Here is an 18,971-nt window from a genome sequence, read left to right on the forward strand (position 1 = left end):
CAGTGGTGTTCCTGAATTTTTGAAGCATTCTCTGAAGCTCTATGAACCAAGATCACTCCCTGAGATCAACAGAAATTTGGCTATTTGTGCAGCCTTCTTTAGTAAAGGTTCGATATGTTTTCTCCTTGGCTGGTCCAGGCCTATGGAATAAACTGCATGGAAGTATTCAGATGATAACATCTGTTATTGAATTTAAATGAAGGTTGAAAACCCTTCTATTTGTTCAAAATTTTATGGAGTAAGAAGGCTAGGGACTGGTTCTAGGATGCTGTTATATTAAAATCTGTAAAAAGGTATCGGCCTGCCTATCTGACATTGCTGCCTGGATGTCCAACCGCCACCTGAAGCTGAACATGTCCAAGACCGAGCTCCTCATCTTTCCACCTAAACCTACTTCTCCTCTTCCTCCACTCTCTATCTTGGTTGATGGCACCCTCATCCTCCCCGTCTCTTCTGCCCGCAACCTCGGAGTCATCTTCGACTCCTCCCTCTCCTTCTCTGCGCATATCCAGCAGACTGCCAAAACCTGTCGCTTCTTCCTCTTCAACATCAACAAAATTCGCCCTTTCCTCACTGAGCACACCACCCGAACCCTCGTCCACGCCCTCATTACCTCTCGCCTCGACTACTGCAACCTACTCCTCACTGGCCTCCCACTCAGCCATCTATCCCCCCTTCAATCCGTTCAGAACTCTGCCGCACGTCTTATATTCCGCCAAAACCGTTATTCTCATATCACCCCTCTCCTCAGGTCACTCCACTGGCTTCCGATAAGATACCGCATACAATTCAAGCTTCTCCTCCTTACTTACAAATGCACTCACTCTGCTGCTCCTCATTACCTCTCTACTCTCATCTCCCCCTACGTTCCTGCCCGTAACCTCCGCTCACATGACAAATCCCTCCTCTCAGTACCCTTCTCCACCACTGCCAACTCCAGGCTCCGCCCATTTTACCTTGCCTCACCCTATGCCTGGAACAATCTTCCTGAACCCCTACGCCAAGCCCCCTCCCTATCCATCTTCAAATCCTTGCTTAAAACTCACCTTTTCAATGCTGCTTTTGGAACCTAACCTTTTGAACATATAGACTGCCCCAATCTGCCTGACCTATCAGATTGACTGTACACTTGTCTCCTAGATTGTAAGCTCTTTGAGCAGGGACTGTCCTTCCATGTTAAATTGTACAGCGCTGCGTAACCCTAGTAGCGCTTTAGAAATGTTAAGTAGTAGTAGTAGTAGTAATATTAAAATCTGTAAAAAGGATTTGTTATTTTGAATTATGTTTTTAGTTTTAGATTTGCTTTACGATTTGTAATATGTTGTTTGTTATGTTTTATATATTTTAATACATGTATTCTTTTCTTCCTCACCTAGTGCTACTTTTACCAAACCACGGTAGTGATTTCCGCATGGCAATGCCAACGAGGTCCATTCAAAGTGAATGGGCTTTGTCGGCATTGTCGCGATGGGAATCACTAGTGTGGTTTGGTAAAAGAGGCCCCTAGTTAATAGGCAGGTTATAAATTTCATAAATAAATTACATTAAGCTTGTTTTTTGCAGTTAATATATACCAGTTTGGGTATGTAAACTAAAAATATAAAAAATAAACCAAGGAGATACAAAACCCTAATGGGTGCATAAAGGAACAAAACGGACTGAGGTCCAACAAAAATAAGACTCCAAGGTGTAAAAGTCACATCAGTTTATTAGTAATGATACTATCATAACACAGGACTCAACACAACTATTGATGTTATCAATCTGATATAAATACAATAATCAGGAATGAATATCAAACGTTTCTTCAAAATGAGAGTGTTCTGCTCTAGGCAAAGTATAGTGTAGCTGAAACAGCCAGCTAAACTATCCCCAAGTTGAAGTTTTACCAGTAGACTCTCAATTCTTAAGCAAATCTTTTTTATTGTAGTACTAATATTAAAACAAAGAAAGTCCAATTTATAGTTCAGTTGCTTAGACAGAATTCTTGCCTTCTGCAATAGAGTCTGCATCTAGCCACCCCAAAGGCAAGGAGATGGCCAGAACTTCAGCCATGCTAACAGAAAAGCTTAAGGGAGGGAGTGGAAAACATGAAAAAGGATCTGAAGAAGCTAGAAGAATGGTTTAAGGTTTGGCAATTAAAATTCAATGGCAAGAAATGCAAAGTGATGCACTTAGGGAATAGAAATCCACGGGAGACGTATGTGTTAGGCGGCGAGAGTCTGATAGGTACGGACGGGGAGAGGGATCTTGGGGTGATAGTATCTGAGGATTTGAAGGCGACGAAACAGTGTGACAAGGCGGTGGCTGTATCTAGAAGGTTGTTGGGCTGTATAGAGAGAGGTGTGACCAGCAGAAGAAAGGGAGTGTTGATGCCCCTGTGTAAGTCGTTGGTGAGACCCCATCTGGAGTACTGTGTTCAGTTTTGGAGGCCGTATCTCGCTAAGGATGTAAAAAGAATCGAAGCGGTGCAAAGAAAAACTACGAGAATGGTATGGGATTTGCGTTACAAGACGTATGAGGAGAGACTTGCTGACCTGAACATGTATACCCTGGAAGAAAGGAGAAACAGGGGTGATATGATACAAACGTTCAAATATTTGAAAGGTATTAATCCGCAAACAAACCTTTTCCGGAGATACGAAGGCAGTAGAACGAGAGGACATGAAATGAGATTGAAGGGGGGCAGACTCAAGAAAAATGTCAGGAAGTATTTCTTCACGGAGAGAGTGGTGGATGCTTGGAATGCCCTCCCGCGGGAGGTGGTGGAGATGAAAACGGTAATGGAATTCAAACATGCGTGGGATAAACGTAAAGGAATCCTGTTCAGAAGGAATGGATCCTCAGGAGCTTAACCGAGATTGGATAGCAGAGCCGGTAGTGGGAGGCAGAGATAGTGCTGGGCAGACTTATACGGTCTGTGCCAGAGCCAGTGGTGGGAGGCGGGACTGGAGGTTGGGAGGCAGGGATAGTGCTGGGCAGACTTATACAGTCTGTGCCAGAGCCAGTGGTGGGAGGCGGGACTGGAGGTTGGGAGGCAGGGATAGTGCTGGGCAGACTTATACGGTCTGTGCCAGAGCCGGTGGTGGGAGGCGGGGATAGTGCTGGGCAGACTTATACGGTCTGTGCCAGAGCCGGTGGTGGGAGGCGGGGATAGTGCTGGGCAGACTTATACGGTCTGTGCCAGAGCCGATGGTGGGAGGCGGGGATAGTGCTGGGCAGACTTATACGGTCTGTGCCAGAGCCGGTGGTTGGGAGGCGGGGCTGGTGGTTGGGAGGCAGGGATAGTGCTGGGCAGACTTATACGGTCTGTGCCCTGAAGAGCATAGGTACAAATCAAAGTAGGGTATACACAAAAAGTAGCACACATGAGTTGTCTTGTTGGGCAGACTGGATGGACCGTGCAGGTCTTTTTTCTGCCGTCATCTACTATGTTACTATGAAATAAGGGGAAGAAACTTAGGATAAATTAATAGGGAAAGACATGGGGAGATGATGAAAAATCTTGATGGACATACAGTAGATTAAGGAGGGATCAGCCCCCTAGAACAGCTGCTGGTCACAAAGGCATGCTTAGAAGACCTGGAGCTCTCTCACACAGCCCCTAGGGGTAGAGAGGGAAGACTGGCCCCTTTGCTTGAACCTGGACTTTTGCCTGCCTTGGAACCTTTGCCTGGACCTGGACTGTGTTTTGCTTGCCGCCTGCCTTGGAACCTTTGCCTGGACCTGGACTGTGTGTTGCTGGCTGCCTAGCTTTGTATCCTTGCTGGGGCCTGAACTGTGCTTCTGCTAGCAGCCTGCCTTTGAGCCTTGCCTAGACCTGGACTGTGCTTCGCCTGTCTTTGCCTGGACCTGGACGGTGCCATGGTACCTTGGTTCGTCATCTCCATTCCCCAAGGTAAGGTCAGGGTTGTTCGGCTGTTGGACTTTGTCTGACACAGGGACTCACTATTCTACTCCGGGGCCTGACAGTCCATTCCGCTGTGTCCAAAAGAGTCCGGCTGAGAAAATCTGCTTGAACATTGTCTTGACCCGCAATGTGCGCTGCCAACAGACTCTGAACATGCGCTTCCGCTCATACTAGAAGACAAGACCCTTCTATTGCCAAGGGAAGACTGTGAGTGCCCCTCTGCCGATTGATGTAAGTCACCGTCGTGGTGTTGTCCAAGAATACACGAACCGCCTGCCCCTGCAGAAAGTCCTGAAAACTCTGCAGCGCATTCACGACTGCTTGCAACTCTAGACTCCCGGCTCGACCAAGGAAGGTATCGTTGATAATCCAGCGACGTTGGCAACCATCTACTCAAAAGGAAATTCTGAAGAGGCCGCATGTGAGCCCTTGCCCATGGAATGGCCTCCAAGGTCACTGTCATGGAACCGAGGAGCTGAACATAGTCCCACACTCGGGGAGCGCGACGACTCAATAAGGTCCGTACCTGAGAAAGCAATTTGATCCATCGCCCCTCGGGGAGAAACACCTTCCCCCGCTTTGTATCAAATTGCACTCCAAGATACTCCAGACTCTGAGTAGGAACCAGATGACTCTTGTCCATATTGACCACCCAACCTAAGGAATGCAACACCGCAATCACTTGGGCGGTGACCACTCGACTCTCCTCTGCTGTCATCGCCCGAATCAGCCAGTCTTCGAGATATGGATGCACTCGAATCTCCTCCTTCCGCAGGAACGCCGCCACCACCATCATGACCTTGGAAAAAGTGCATGGGGCAGTGGCCATTCCGAAAGGAAGGGCCCGAAACTGGAAGTGCTGACCCAGCACCGCAAATCTGAGAAATCTCTGATGGAGCTGCAAAATGGGAATGTGCAGGTAAGCTTCCCTCAAATCAAGAGCCGTTAAAAACTCGCCTGGTTGAACAGGAGCAATACCTGCACTTAAAGTCTCCATGCGGAACTGACGAACCCGCAAAGTGAAAGCTACATACCTGTAGAAGGTATTCTCCGAGGACAGCAGGCTGATTGTTTTCACATGTAGGATGACGTCCAAGGCAGCCCCTCCGATCGGAGATCTTCACTAGCAACAACGTTTGCTAGCCCTCACGTGCGCATGCACAGTGCGCATGTGCGACCGTCTTCCCACCCAAATGCGAGCGTGTTCGTCAGTCCAGTAAAAAGCAAAGACAAGGGAAGACACAACTCCAAAGGGGAGGCGGGCGGGTTGGTGAGAACAATCAGCCTGCTGTCCTCGGAGAATACCTTCTACAGGTATGTGGCTTTCGCTTTCTCCGAGGACAAGCAGGCTGCTTGTTTTCACATGTGGGGTATCCCTAGCCCACAGGCTCACTCAAAACAACAAACAGAGTCAAATGGGCCTCACAACAGCGAGGACATAACTGAGATTGACCTAAACTTACCCAACTAACTGAGAGTGCAGCCTGGAACAGACAAAAAATTGGGTCTAGGGGGGTGGAGTTGGATTCTAGACCCCGAACAGATTCTGTAGCACCGACTGCCCGAATCGACTGTCGCGTCGGGTATCCTGCTGATGGCAGTAATGCGATGTGAATGTGTGGACAGATGACCACGTCGCAGCCTTGCAGATCTCTTCAATAGTGGCTGACTTCAAGTGGGCCACTGACGCTGCCATGGCTCTAACACTATGAGCCGTGACATGACCCTCAAGAGCCAGCCCAGCCTGGGCGTAAGTGAAGGAAATGCAATCTGCTAGCCAGTTGGAGATGGTGCGTTTCCCGACAGCGACCCCTTTCCTATTGGGGTCGAAAGAAACAAACATTTGGGCGGACTGTCTGTGGGGCTGTGTCCGCTCCAGATAGAAGGCCAACGCTCACTTGCAGTCCAATGTGTGCAACTGACGTTCAGCAGGGCGGGTATGTGGTCTGGGAAAGAAAGTTGGCAAGACAATTGACTGGTTAACATGGAACTCCTACACCACCTTTGGCAGAAACTTAGGGTGAGTGCGGAGGACTACTCTGTTATGATGAAATTTGGTATAAGGAGCATGAGCTACCAGGGCCTGCAGCTCACTGACTCTACGAGCTGAAGTAACTGCCACCAAGAAAATGACCTTCCAGGTCAAGTACTTCAGATGGCATGAATTCAGTGGCTCAAAAGGAGGTTTCATCAGCTGAGTGAGGATGACGTTGAGATCCCATGACACTGCAGGAGGCTTGACAGGGGGCCTTGACAAAAGCAAGCCTCTCATGAATCGAACGACTAAAGGCTCTCCAGAGATGGCTTTACCCTCTACACGATGATGGTAAGCATTAATTGCACTAAGGTGATTCCTTACTGAGTTGGTCTTGAGGCCAGACTCTGATAAGTGCAGAAGGTATTCAAGCAGGTTCTGTGCAGGGCAAGAACGAGGTTCTAGGGCCACCAGACTCCTCCACTTGAAAAATAACTCTTTTTAGTGGAATCCCTTCTAGAGGCAAGCAAGACCCGGGAGACACCCTCAGACAAACCCAACGATGCAAAATCTACGCCCTCAACATCCAGACCATGAGAGCCAGAGACTGAAGGTTGGGGTGCAGAAGCGCTCCGTCGTTCTGCGAAATGAGAGTTGGAAAACACTCCAATCTCCACGGTTCTTCAGAGGACAACTCCAGAAGAAGAGGGAATCAGATCTGACGGGGCCAAAAGGGCGCAATCAGTATCATGGTGCCGCGGTCTTGCTTGAGCTTCAGTAAGGTCTTCCCCACCAAAGGTATGGGAGGATATGCATACAGGAGGCCCTTCCCCCAATGGAGGAGAAAAGCATCCGACGCTAGTCTGCCGTGTGCCTGAAGTCTGGAACAGAACTGAGGCAGCTTGTGATTGGTCTGGGAGGCGAAAAGGTCCACCGAGGGAGTGCCCCACTCTCGGAAGATCTTGCGTACCACCCTGGAATGGAGCGACCACTCGTGCGGTTGCATGAGTCTGCTCAGCCTGTCGGCCAGACTGTTGTTTACGCCTGCCAGGTACGTGGCCTGGAGAAGCATGCTGTGCTGGCCTGCCCATCGCCACATCCTGACGGCTTCCTGACATAAGGGGTGAGATCCGGTGCCCCCCTGCTTGTTGATGTAGTACATTGCAACCTGATTGTCCGAATTTGGATAAATTGGAAGGACAGCCAATCCCTGAAGGCCTTCAGCGCGTTCCAGACCGCTCAGAGCTCCAGGAGATTGATCTGAAGACCGTGTTCCTGGAGGGACCACACCCCTTGGGTGTGGAGCCCATTGACACGAGCTCCCCACCCCAGGAGAGATGCATCCGTCGACAGCACTTTTTGCGGCTGAGGAATTTGGAACGGGCGTCCCAGGGTAAAATTGGTCCGAATCGTCCACCAGCGCAGCGAATTGCGACAACTGGTGGGCAGGCGGATGACATCTTCTCTTGTAATTTATCACAAACCCCAGCAGCTCCAGTAGTTGAATAGTGCACTGCATGGACCAAAGAGCTCCTGCCTCTGAGGTGCTCTTCACCAGCCAATCATCGAGATACAGGAACACGTGCACCACCACGAGACACTTGGTAAACACTCGTGGGGCAGAGGCGAGCCCAAAGGGCAGCACACAATACTGGAAGTGACGTGTCCCCAGACGGAATCGCAGATACTGTCTGTGAGCTGGCAGTATTGGGATGTGAGTATAAGCATCCTTTAAATCCAGGGAACAAAACCAATCGTCTTTCTGAATCATGGGGAGAAGGGTGCCCAAGGAAAGCATCCTGAACTTTTCTCGCACCAGATACCTGTTCAGGCCTCTCAGGTCTAGGATGGGGCGCATCCCCCCTGTTTTCTTTTCCACACGGAAGTACCTGGAATAGAATCCCTGCCCTTCCTGCCCGGGTGGCACGGGCTCGACCGCATTGGCGCTGAGAAGGGCAGAGAGCTCCTCTGCAAGTACCTGCTTGTGGTGGGAGTTGAAGGATTGAGCTCCCGGTGGACAATTTGGTGGGGTGGAGACCAAATTTAGGGCGTATCCGCACCGCACTATTTGGAGAACCCACTGGTCGGAGGTTATGAGAGGCCACCTTTTGTGAAAAACTGTCAGCCTCCCCCCGACCGGCAGGCCATCCGGCACGGCTACTTTGATGGCGGCTATGTTCCCATGGATCCAGTCAAAAGCCCATCCCCTGCTTTTGCTATGGAGGCGCAGGGGGCTGCTTAGGCGCACGCTGTTGACGGGAACGAGCGCGCTGGGACTGTCCCTGTGCCTGAGGAGGCCTTCGGGCCGGCTGGTTGTACCTACGCTTGCTGTAAGCGTAAGGTGCAGCCTGCCTGGTCTGGGAAAAACGTCCACCAGTGGGGGCGGATGCTGAAGGCACCCGGTGGGAGAGCTTGTCGAGAACGGTTTCCCGCTAGTGTAGTTGGTCCACCAACTGCTCGACCTTCTCGCCAAAAATGTTATCCCCCCCCCCCCCCCCAGCAAGAGACATCCGTCAGCCTTGGCTGGGTGCAGTTGTCCAGGTCAAAGGCACGCAGCCATGAGAGTCTGCGCATCACTATACCCTGGGCCGCGGCTCTGGATGCCACATCACAGGTGTCATAGATACCCCTGGACAGGAATTTTCTGCACGCCTTCAGCTGCCTGACCACCTCCTGAAAGGGCCTGGACTGCTCCGGGGGGAGCTTGTCAACCAGGTCCGCCAGTTGCCTCACATTGTTCCGCATGTGGATGCTCGTGTAGAGCTGGTATGATGGGATCCTATTCACGAGCATGGAAGAATGGTAGGCCTTCCTCCCAAACGAGTACAGAGTGCGAGACTCCCGCCCTGGGGGCGCCGAGGCGGTATCCCTCGAACTCCTTGCCCTTTTGAGAGCAGAGTCCACGACCGCTGAGTTATGTGGCAGCTGAGGCCGCATCAACTCCGAGCATCTCAGCCCGTGGCTCATCCACGGTGACCACTAGGAAGGGAATGCTAATAGACATGTCCCTGACAAAAGAGGCAAAGGAGAGGCTCTCTGGAGGCGAGAGCTTCCTCTCCGGTGAAGGCGTGGGGTCGGAGGGAAGACCCACAAACTCCTCGGAGGAGAAATATCTGGGGTCTGCCGCCTCCTCCCAAGAGGCCTCCTCCTCGGTGTCGGACATGAGCTCTCTCAGCTCAGACTGCAACCGGGCCCATCTCGATCCCGAGGAACCATGTCCTCGACGATGGTATCAAGAGGTGGACTCCCGCGCCGGCGGGGACGAAGCTCCCTCCATCGACGTCGACGGGGATTCCACCTGAGTGGCGCTCGAGACCGGGTGTCAAAGACCGCATCACAGGGCCAGAGCTAGCCGGCGCTTCCATCAACGGCACCGTGGGCGCAAGCACCCCCAGTGACGGCAAGGCCTGGCGCATCAGCCCCTCCAGGATCCCCGGGAGGATGGCTCGGAGGCACTCGTCTAGGCCCGCTGTCGGGAGGGGCTTGGGGGCCTGTGCGGGCTTCGGTGCTGGAAGCTGCCCGGGTCCAGGAGACGGTACCGGGGTACCCGACGACCTGCGCATCGACACCTCTTCGATAGAGGGGGAGCGCTCCTCCCGATGTTGGCGCTTCTTGGGAAATTATGCTCCGGGCCGAGGCACTGGAGACACCAAGCATGAGGATCGGTCTGCGAGATCTACCGGCCGCACGGACCACACTTTTTGAATCCGCTTGGGACCTTCGAGGACATTGACGTAAAAATCGCGTCGGCGAGGTCAAAATCGTCGATGGTGGCGGTAAAAGGGCACACCACAAAATAAAGAACAGTGGATGAAACTCGATGGAAAGGAAAGGAAAGTCCTTTTTTTTTTTTTAAAGGGGTGCGCGAATGCGCGGAAAACAAAAAACAATAAAGAAAATCGCGGACTAGGCCGCAAATCGGTTTTCCGGGGCTGACACAGAGAGGGACGAAGACGCGTCTCTCTCCAGCACGGAAAGCGAAAAAAACTGAGCGGGAACGGTCGCGCACGGGCGGGAAGATGGCCACGCATGCGCGGTGGGCGTGCTACGCGTGCGGGACCTCCCGCTAGATTTTTTTCCTCCGGTTTGAGGGGCTGCCATGGATGTCAACCCAGTCGTGAGAACAAGCAGCCTGTTTGTCCTCGGAGAATACATTATACCTTGTGGTTCAAAGCTTGATGCTAGCTCCAAGAAGCACGGTAGGAGGAGGCATCCTGAGACACCACACTGGCCTTCTCCTCCTCCTCACAAACTGTGATACAGTAGTAGTGAATGAATTCGAAAGAGGAGGAGTCGGACACTGACAGAGAAGCTGGTAAGGTGGCATTTTATATGCTGAAAAATAAAAACCAGGATTGAGAAATATACATACGGAAATTCATCATTCCCAAATTGAACAGTCACAGAATCTGCTCCGAAAGCGTGAGGAGCTCCGGGGATGGTAAATTTCCAGCGAAGTGTAACTTCATAAATTGTCCCAAGGAATTCTTGTGAATTAATGAAGATTTTACCTTCAGTGTCATCTTGAAAGCTTCTTTTTCTGTAAATAGAAAAGCATAAAGAACAATCAGAAAAGGGATCACAGTGCTTTCTGTTTTATAACTAGACAAGAATTACTGAGGTCAATATTCAGCCATCAGCAATTGGCATTTTTCCTTTAAATGTCAGTTGCCAGGGCTTTATATAACTGGATATTCAGTGCTGGATCTTATCCAGATTCTGGCACTGAATATCTGGGTATGGCCGGCTGCTGGGACTTATCCAGGTATTGGCTGATATGTATTCGAATAAAGTTAGCATGGCATTTCTGCTGCCTCAGCTTTATCCAGGCACTTACCTGGTTAGTGGACTAAATATGATGTTAATTGGTTAAATCACAGCTAGGCCCGAAATCTACCACAGTGGTCTGTGCTGATATTTGGCCACACTATCCAGTTAAGAGACTGTGAATATTAGAAGCAGGGCTATCAAATTCAATTTAATCAGGTGAGAGCCTTTATATCCCGTTAAATTCCTTTAAAATATTAGGCCAACTGGTTTCAGCTCTCTAGAACTGTATTGGCTGAAACATCACAGCCTGTAATATAAGGTAATCCCATGAAAAAGAGGAAAAGAATTTAGTAAGAATCATATCATGTTGACATCAAGGATAGGAGAAGAGATGCCAAAATCATTCAGATTATTTCTTATTTTAGTTATTTATATTAATGTTTTACATATCATTGTACCTTTTTTTTAATTTGAAGCTTTATTAAAGTTTTGAAGCATACCAATAACAAAACAAAGCCCTCCAGAAATATAACAACCCCCCCCCAAATTCCCCCTTTAATATCATGAATTCAAGTCCAAGTACTTCTGTAGTAACCCCCTAGATATCTAGCTGAAATAGAAAAAAATGTCCTCCCACTCTTTCTCTGAATATTCTGTCATTAAGTCCCACTCATATACCTCTAAATAATTAAGTTTATGAAACCTATAATATTTTACTACGTTATAAAGTGCTGATACTAAGCTCCTAGACTGCTGATTGTACACTCACAAGCCCTTCATAGGGAGCATCTGTTGACTCATAACCCCTGTGAAGAATAAGGGGCTGTCCTATCCTGGGTAGGCCACTAGGTGGTGCTGTTCCCATAGAAATGGGGGGAAAATTCCAGGATGAGTCACTAGAGGGAGCCAGTAGGGGAATGTCCAGATAGAAGTTACTAGGACCAGGGAGAGTCCTGGGGTGGAAACAGGTGGAAGTTGTTATGGGCTGGGTCCTGCCTGGAATTAGGGGAAAGAGCCTAAAGGGGTGGATAAGCTAATCAACCACATTATACCTACCTGAGTTTGGAAAGGAGAGAGAAGAGAAAGGAGCTGGAGACCTCGCAGCTGGAAGAAGATGATCCCTTTGAAAGTACTGGCTGAACCCTGTGGACTTTTGGTGGACTGTGTGTAGATACAGAGTGAGGGAAGAACATCCTGTTCAGGCCAGAGGGGCTGTTAGCACTGGGCCCAGGTGTCTGTGTGTGAGGGCTCAGTGGGAAGACCTGTGAAGGTGTTTAAGCTGGAAGAAGTGTGGAATAAAGAGCTGCCTGATGAATATGCTGTTGTTGAGAACTGTCTAATCTACATCTAATTTGCATATTAAGAAGAACAAGGGACCTAGGATCCTGAAGGTTGGTGTGTTCAGGGTGCTGGGAAGAGACCGGCCGGAGTCCTGCTCAGGAGCCACAGGCCAGTGAGGCCTGCTGGTGAGCAGGAGGAGAAGCCTCATCTTAACACCCCTCTATACAACGCAGTGGATAAACAATGTCTAATTTGAAAGTATTGATTTAAAAAAGATTGTTTCAATTGAAATTCAGTCTGTAAAGTTGCAATAGATTTCTGTCTGGTACATGGGTTCGGTAACTTAGATACCCACAACCAATGCCCAAGATCCTATGCAAACATACACAACATGCTACCTCATGACACTACCGATATTGAAAACTTCCTTAATGGTTGGGACCCAACCACTGGAGAATATCCAGCTGACCGAACCTGGTCAAATTTCACACTCTTCACCGTTGAAACAGTCAGCCAGGCGCTTAGTAGGTTCTCCAACACTCACTGTAAATTGGATACCTGTCCCAGCTACCTAATAAAATCCGCCCCTGACCGCTTCATCGCTGACATCACTTCCCACCTAAACTACATGCTTCAGCAAGGCCTCTTCCCTAAGGAAAATGGCAGTATCCTACTTACCCCAATACCAAAAGACACCAATAAAAAAACAAACAAAATCACCAACTACCGCCCAGTAGCATCAATCCCATTGGCAATCAAACTGATGGAAAGCATGGTAACCAAACAACTTACTGATTACATAAGTAAATTCTCAATACTACATGAATCACAATCAGGATTTCGCACCCTCCACAGCACTGAAACAGTACTAATAATCCTCCTAGCCAAAGTCAAGAACGAAATATCAACAGGTAAAAGCATACTACTCTTCCAATTCGACATGTCTAGTGCATTCGACATGGTAAACAATAACATACTACTAAGACTACTAGACTACTTTGGGATCGGTGGAAACATACTCAGTTGGATCAAGGGTTTCCTGACCAACAGAACATACCAAGTGAAGTCAAATTCAAACATATCACCACAGTGGAAAGCAGACTGCGGAGTACCTCAAGGTTCACCACTATCACCGATCCTCTTCAACCTAATGGTGACCCCACTAGCCAAGTCCTTATCCAACCAAGGCCTCAACCCTTTCATTCATGCAGACAATGTCACTATACACATTCCCTACAAATCTGAACTGACGGAAATCACCAACAAAATCAAGCTCAGCCTGAACATCATGGATTCATGGGCAAATGCATTCCAACTAAAACTCAACACAGAAAAAACACACTATCTTATCCTCTCATCCCAATACAATGCGGAAAACCCCACAAGTATAAGCACACCAGATTATACCCTCCTTATATCAGACAGCCTGAAAATCCTTGGAGTTACATTGGACCGTAACCTTTCACTAGAGAGCCAAGTGAAATCCACAACTAAGAAAATGCTCCACTCAATGTGGAAACTCAAATGCGTGAAACCATTCTTTCCGAAGGAAACATTTCGCAACTTGATACAATCAATGGTACTAAGCCACGCAGATTACTGCAATGGAATTTATGCGGGATGCAAAGTACAAATCCTAAAGAAACTTCAGACCGCTCAAAACACGGCAGCCAGGCTCATATTTGGAAAAATGCGATTTGAACGCAAAAACCCCTACGTGAAAAACTGCACTGGCTGCCAATCAAAGAACGTATTACTTTCAAAATCTGCACCATGGTTCATAAAATTATCTGTAGCGAAGCCCCGGGATACATGACAGACCTTATAGACCTACCAACAAGAAACACATCTGGTTCAACATGAGCATACCTAAATCTCCACTACCCAAGCTGCAAAGGACTTAAATACAAATCAACTTATGCATCCAGTTTTTCCTACTTGAGCACACAACTATGGAACGCATTACCTAAAGCCGTGAAAAAAACGTACGGCCACCTAAACTTCCGGAAATCACTAAAAACTAGCCTGTTCAAAAAGGCATACCCAAGTAATGGCATAACATAACTCTTCCGTTCAACAATTCCCTATGTGTCTGTTCCAATGATCCTTATTCTACCACAACATCACCTTGTAATTGTTCATACTGAAGTCGGCGTACGCCTCTCCGGTACTATGTAAGCCACATTGAACCTGCAAATAGGTGGGAAAATGTGGGATACAAATGTAACAAATAAGTAAATAAATAAATCCCCAGGGTACCCTGAAAGTGGAACATGATTAAAATAGTGTTCAGTCTGAGTGAATTGTAAACAACCCCCCCAGTCCTAGATATGACATATGTTTGAGCCACAGTGTAATATCCTTTGAGATTAGGAATCCCCAGTCTTCCTAACTCCTTATGTTTAGAGGCACGACCCTAGACAGACTTAAACCCCACTCGCTCGAACAGAAGGCCTCACCTGCAGTCCGTAGGTCGAACGGCCGAAAACTTCGGGACAGCCCTTCCCAGGTGAACCGACGCCAGAGACGACTCCCCCAGCTGGGATTGCGGAGCGGCTCAGATAAACGCAGAACGACTCGGACAACAGCAGCGCAGCTCGGACAACGACATCCTCCTTTGACCCCGACACCACAGGCTACAGGTGGAGCCCGGCCTCCGCTCGTTGGAAGCCGAAGAGCGCCAAACAACCCACCATCCACCGCGACTCCACGGAACAGAGGAATACAAAACATCGGAAGAACAACATGAATCACAACCCAGACGGAGACCCTGCAGCCAGCCCGACCTTGTGGCCGACTATTACCATCCCAGGCACACATCCACAGCCCTGCAGCCAGCCCGACCTCATGGCCGACAATTACCATCCCAGGCACACATCCACAGCCCTGCACTGCAGATGTCTTAAAGGGATCCCTACCTCTGACTGGCAATACAGCAGAAAGAACCTCAGTACCCTGGATCAACACAACTGAACACAGACTAAATTCCTGAAAATACTGCTGTATGCAATTTACGTTGCTCTCATTTGGAAATGTACTGCTGTATGCAATTTACCTTGCTCTCCTTTGGAAAGGGAGGTGTTCAATTCTCCACCCGACAGGTGAGAACAAAAGGGGTTGCTGAAACCCACCGAGACAGAACTTCTAGATCTCCTGCGTATGTATACCTGACCGAAACATAGAAATATGATGGCAGATAAGGGCCACATGGCCCATCCAGTCTGTCCATCCTCAGTAACCACTAATTCCTCCTTTCCCTTAGAGATCCCACGTATCTGTCCCATGCCTTCTTAAACTCTGACACAGTTTTCGTCTCCACAACCTCCACCGGGAGGCCATTCCACGCATCTACCTCCCTTTCCATGAAAGAGTATTTCCCCAGATTTGTCCTAAGCCTATTTCCTCTTAACTTCATCTTATGCCCTCTTATTCCAGAGGTTTCCTTCATTTGAAAAAGGCTCAACTCTTGTACATTAATGCCACTGAGGTATTTAAATGTCTCTATCATATCCCCTCTCTCCTGCCTCTCTTCCAGCATATACATGTTGAAGTTCTTGAGCCTGTCCCTATATGTTTTATGACAGAGATTGCTGACCAATTTTTCAAACAAATGGAATGATGATGCAAGTTTCTGATTAGGTAATTATCACGCTGAGAAGATCTGGATTAACCACTCTACATGGCAAGATTCACATTCCCCACTGCCCTCTAACACTTACCTTTCAATACGATATTCCTGTGTTGGCCCATTACTTGTGTGCAAAATGACATAGAATTCAATCAAGTAGTCTACAGGTGCACGGAGAACTAATTTATACACCCAGCCTATAAAACAAAATCAAACATAGACCACAGTTAAGCAGAGCAGATATTCTGAAGTGTAACATACAAACTGTGAATGGTGGTTCATCTCTATTTTGGACTTGGCTGCAACAGATGGAAGTTATACATGTTTTGGCAAAAGCCCCATACCATTTTTGTCATCTTCCTCTGAACCACTGGAGAAATTATGAGCACAAGTTATGCATTATGGAATGGGTTAAAAGGTCAGAGATTGATAAAGTCTGTATAACTCTGGAGTCTGTCAGAGATGTATGACTCTGAAGTCTGTTAAAGATTGATGAGCCTGCATGATCTCTGGAATTTATGATACCCTTAGGGGGCAGGCAAGCGGGCCTGGGAAGGAGACTAAGGTAAACAGAAGAATGTTGTTTTAAAAGAAGGGAGGGGGGTCTGGAACTCAGATCAGAGGGAGGAGGGAGGGGGCCAGGCTGGAACTCTGAGGATACCCTTGCTAGCGTCCGTTTCATTTGAGTGCAAAATGGGCCTTTTTTACTAGTATAAATATATATATACTAGTAAAAAAAGGCCCGTTTCTCACACAGATGAAACGGGCGCTAGCAAGGTTTTCATGTAATGGCGCTTATGTTTTTAAGGGAACCATTAGGAGAAATGTTCTGTCAGGATAAGTAATAATTGGGAAGGGTGTATAATGAGTAATATGCTCCAGGGGTATGAGATACAGATTGTTTTATCTATGTTATTTTTGTATTTTAATCTTTCTTTTTTGTGATTTTTATTTACAGTATTTTTTAAAAGATAAAGAGTACGCAGACTCTATCCATGTCCAGCATTTCTCCTCTCTTCCATCCCCTCAATCCATGTCCAGCATTTCTCCTCTCTTCCCTCTCCTCCATCCACGTGCATCTCCTTCCTGACTTCCCTCCCCTCTCCATTCTCCCCTGCCCTCTCCTCCATTCACCCATATCCAGCAAATTTGCTCTCTCCCCTGCCCTCCCCTCCATCCATCCATGTCCAGCAACTCTCCATTCTCCCCTGCCCCCTCCTCCATCCATACATGTCCAGCAACCCTCGTGGCCACGGACCGGCAACGAGAACCAACCTTAATCGTGCCATTGCCACATTGCTAACGGAGCCGCTCCAGAAACAAACCCTACACACGTGGTACATATCGACTGCAGGCTGAGGTGCCCCAGCCCAGAGGAGACCGAGGTTTACATACTTTGTCTGAGTGAACTGCATGACGGCTGCTAAGGGAAGTAGAAATAGAAAATGAACAAATTGGCTTCATAGCCAACAATGACCAGACAGACTCACTCCACTCCTGTCTATCAAACCCCTGCAGCAGCTCATAGGCTTGCATACTTGTTTTGAGTGCACTGGATGACGGCTGCGCAGGATAGGGGAAACAAAGATTAAGCCGACTGGCTTCCCTGCCTACAGTGAACTGGACAGGTTCACTTCCACTCCAGTCTATTAAATCTCTTACGTACGTATAACTGTTAATATGCATATCTAGCATTGTATAACTATAACAAAACTGCAATTACAGATCTCTAATATTCACGCTCAGCTGTAAACTACTTACCTCTCTTAGGAACTTTTCTTACATAGTGCTGTAATGCTCATGCTTATTTGTGACATGTAAATCATCTGCTATCTCTAATACCTTCGATAAGATGGTAAACTATACTAAGTGAGGATGAAACAAAAAAGTGAGGAGAATGGATGAGGATACCAACTGTTTTATATTTATTCACTTAAAAATTTATATGTACATAACAGCGACCCGACACGGCCGTGTTTCGGCACAATGGCCTGCTTCAGGGGTCTTTATAACCTTGAATGATGTAGTTTAGAATATATGTTCCAAGGGAAATAACAGGAAACAAATCTCTCTGGTCTCCTCTCTTCAAAATAATATATATAAGATATATTTTTTTTTTTTAAACCGAGCATCTAAATACTCCTCTCCTAAGAGTTATCGGCAAATTGTGAAAATGCTGAAAAATTTTTAAGTGAATAAATATAAAACAGTTGGTATCCTCATCCATTCTCCTCACTTTTTTGTTTCATCCTCACGGTGTCGTGAGGATTTTTTACCTCCTTTTTTGCCTAAACTATACTAAGTAACATAGCATAGTCATAAGGGATAAACAATAACGTTGCATGTAAGTAATCTACCTCTCTTTAAAACGTTTTCTTATACAGTGCTATAATGTTCATGCTTATCTGTGACATGCAAATCATCTGCTCTCTCTGATGCCTGATGTTGATAATAATCGATGTTCACACTAAATCTCATTTACTAACACCACCTAACACCACCAATCAACACTAACCATAGCCAACATGAACACCAGTGGACTACTTTTAATAATTTACATTCTTCCTCTAATCCATTAAGCATGGACAACTCCCCACATAGACAATAACCTACCCACAGAACACAAATCCTACAGACAACCTAATTACAACACACTGGACCAGAAGAACAATAACCAACTAAGAGGAAAAACAAACACACACGGAAACAACCAACAAAAAGGGAAGAAAGGACACAACAGAATCAAACACCAAGATAACAGACAACTAATAGAGATTAACACATCTACGCCCCAAAATGAACCCTATCAACTAATCCAACTGGGATATGTAAACGCCAGATCAGTAGTTAATAAAACAGAAATTATAACAGACTGGATCACAGCAGACAATCTAGATCTGTTATTCATCACTGAAACCTGGAATCACGACCTTAAAGACCCCATAATCCTAGATCTATGCCCACCAGGCTACAAAATTACCCACTGGACAAGAAACGGAAAAAGAGGAGGAGGAATAGCCATAATATACAAATCCGAGTTCATCATCACAACCACAGCTGAATCCATTCTACCACAACTTGAAATCGCCTTGGTAAGAATCAATCACCCAAATTTGCAGGATCACCTTAACGCAGTCCTACTCTATAGACCACCAGGCAACTGGCAAGACTCCCAAACACACTTCATGGACTTCATCTCGAACACTTGTGTCTCTACCTCAAACCTTAGCATAGTAGGAGATATCAACCTGCACCTTGAAGATTCTACCTCAACAAGCACTCAAGAATGCAAAGAGTTCCTACAACTGTGGGACCTATACGGACCAAACACAAAACCAACTCACACTAAAGGACACACACTAGACATTATCACACACAAATTTGATTCCGACTCAAACCTTATACTA

This window comes from Microcaecilia unicolor, chromosome 5 (genome assembly GCF_901765095.1).
Source record: "Microcaecilia unicolor chromosome 5, aMicUni1.1, whole genome shotgun sequence".
Lineage (NCBI taxonomy): Eukaryota > Metazoa > Chordata > Amphibia > Gymnophiona > Siphonopidae > Microcaecilia > Microcaecilia unicolor.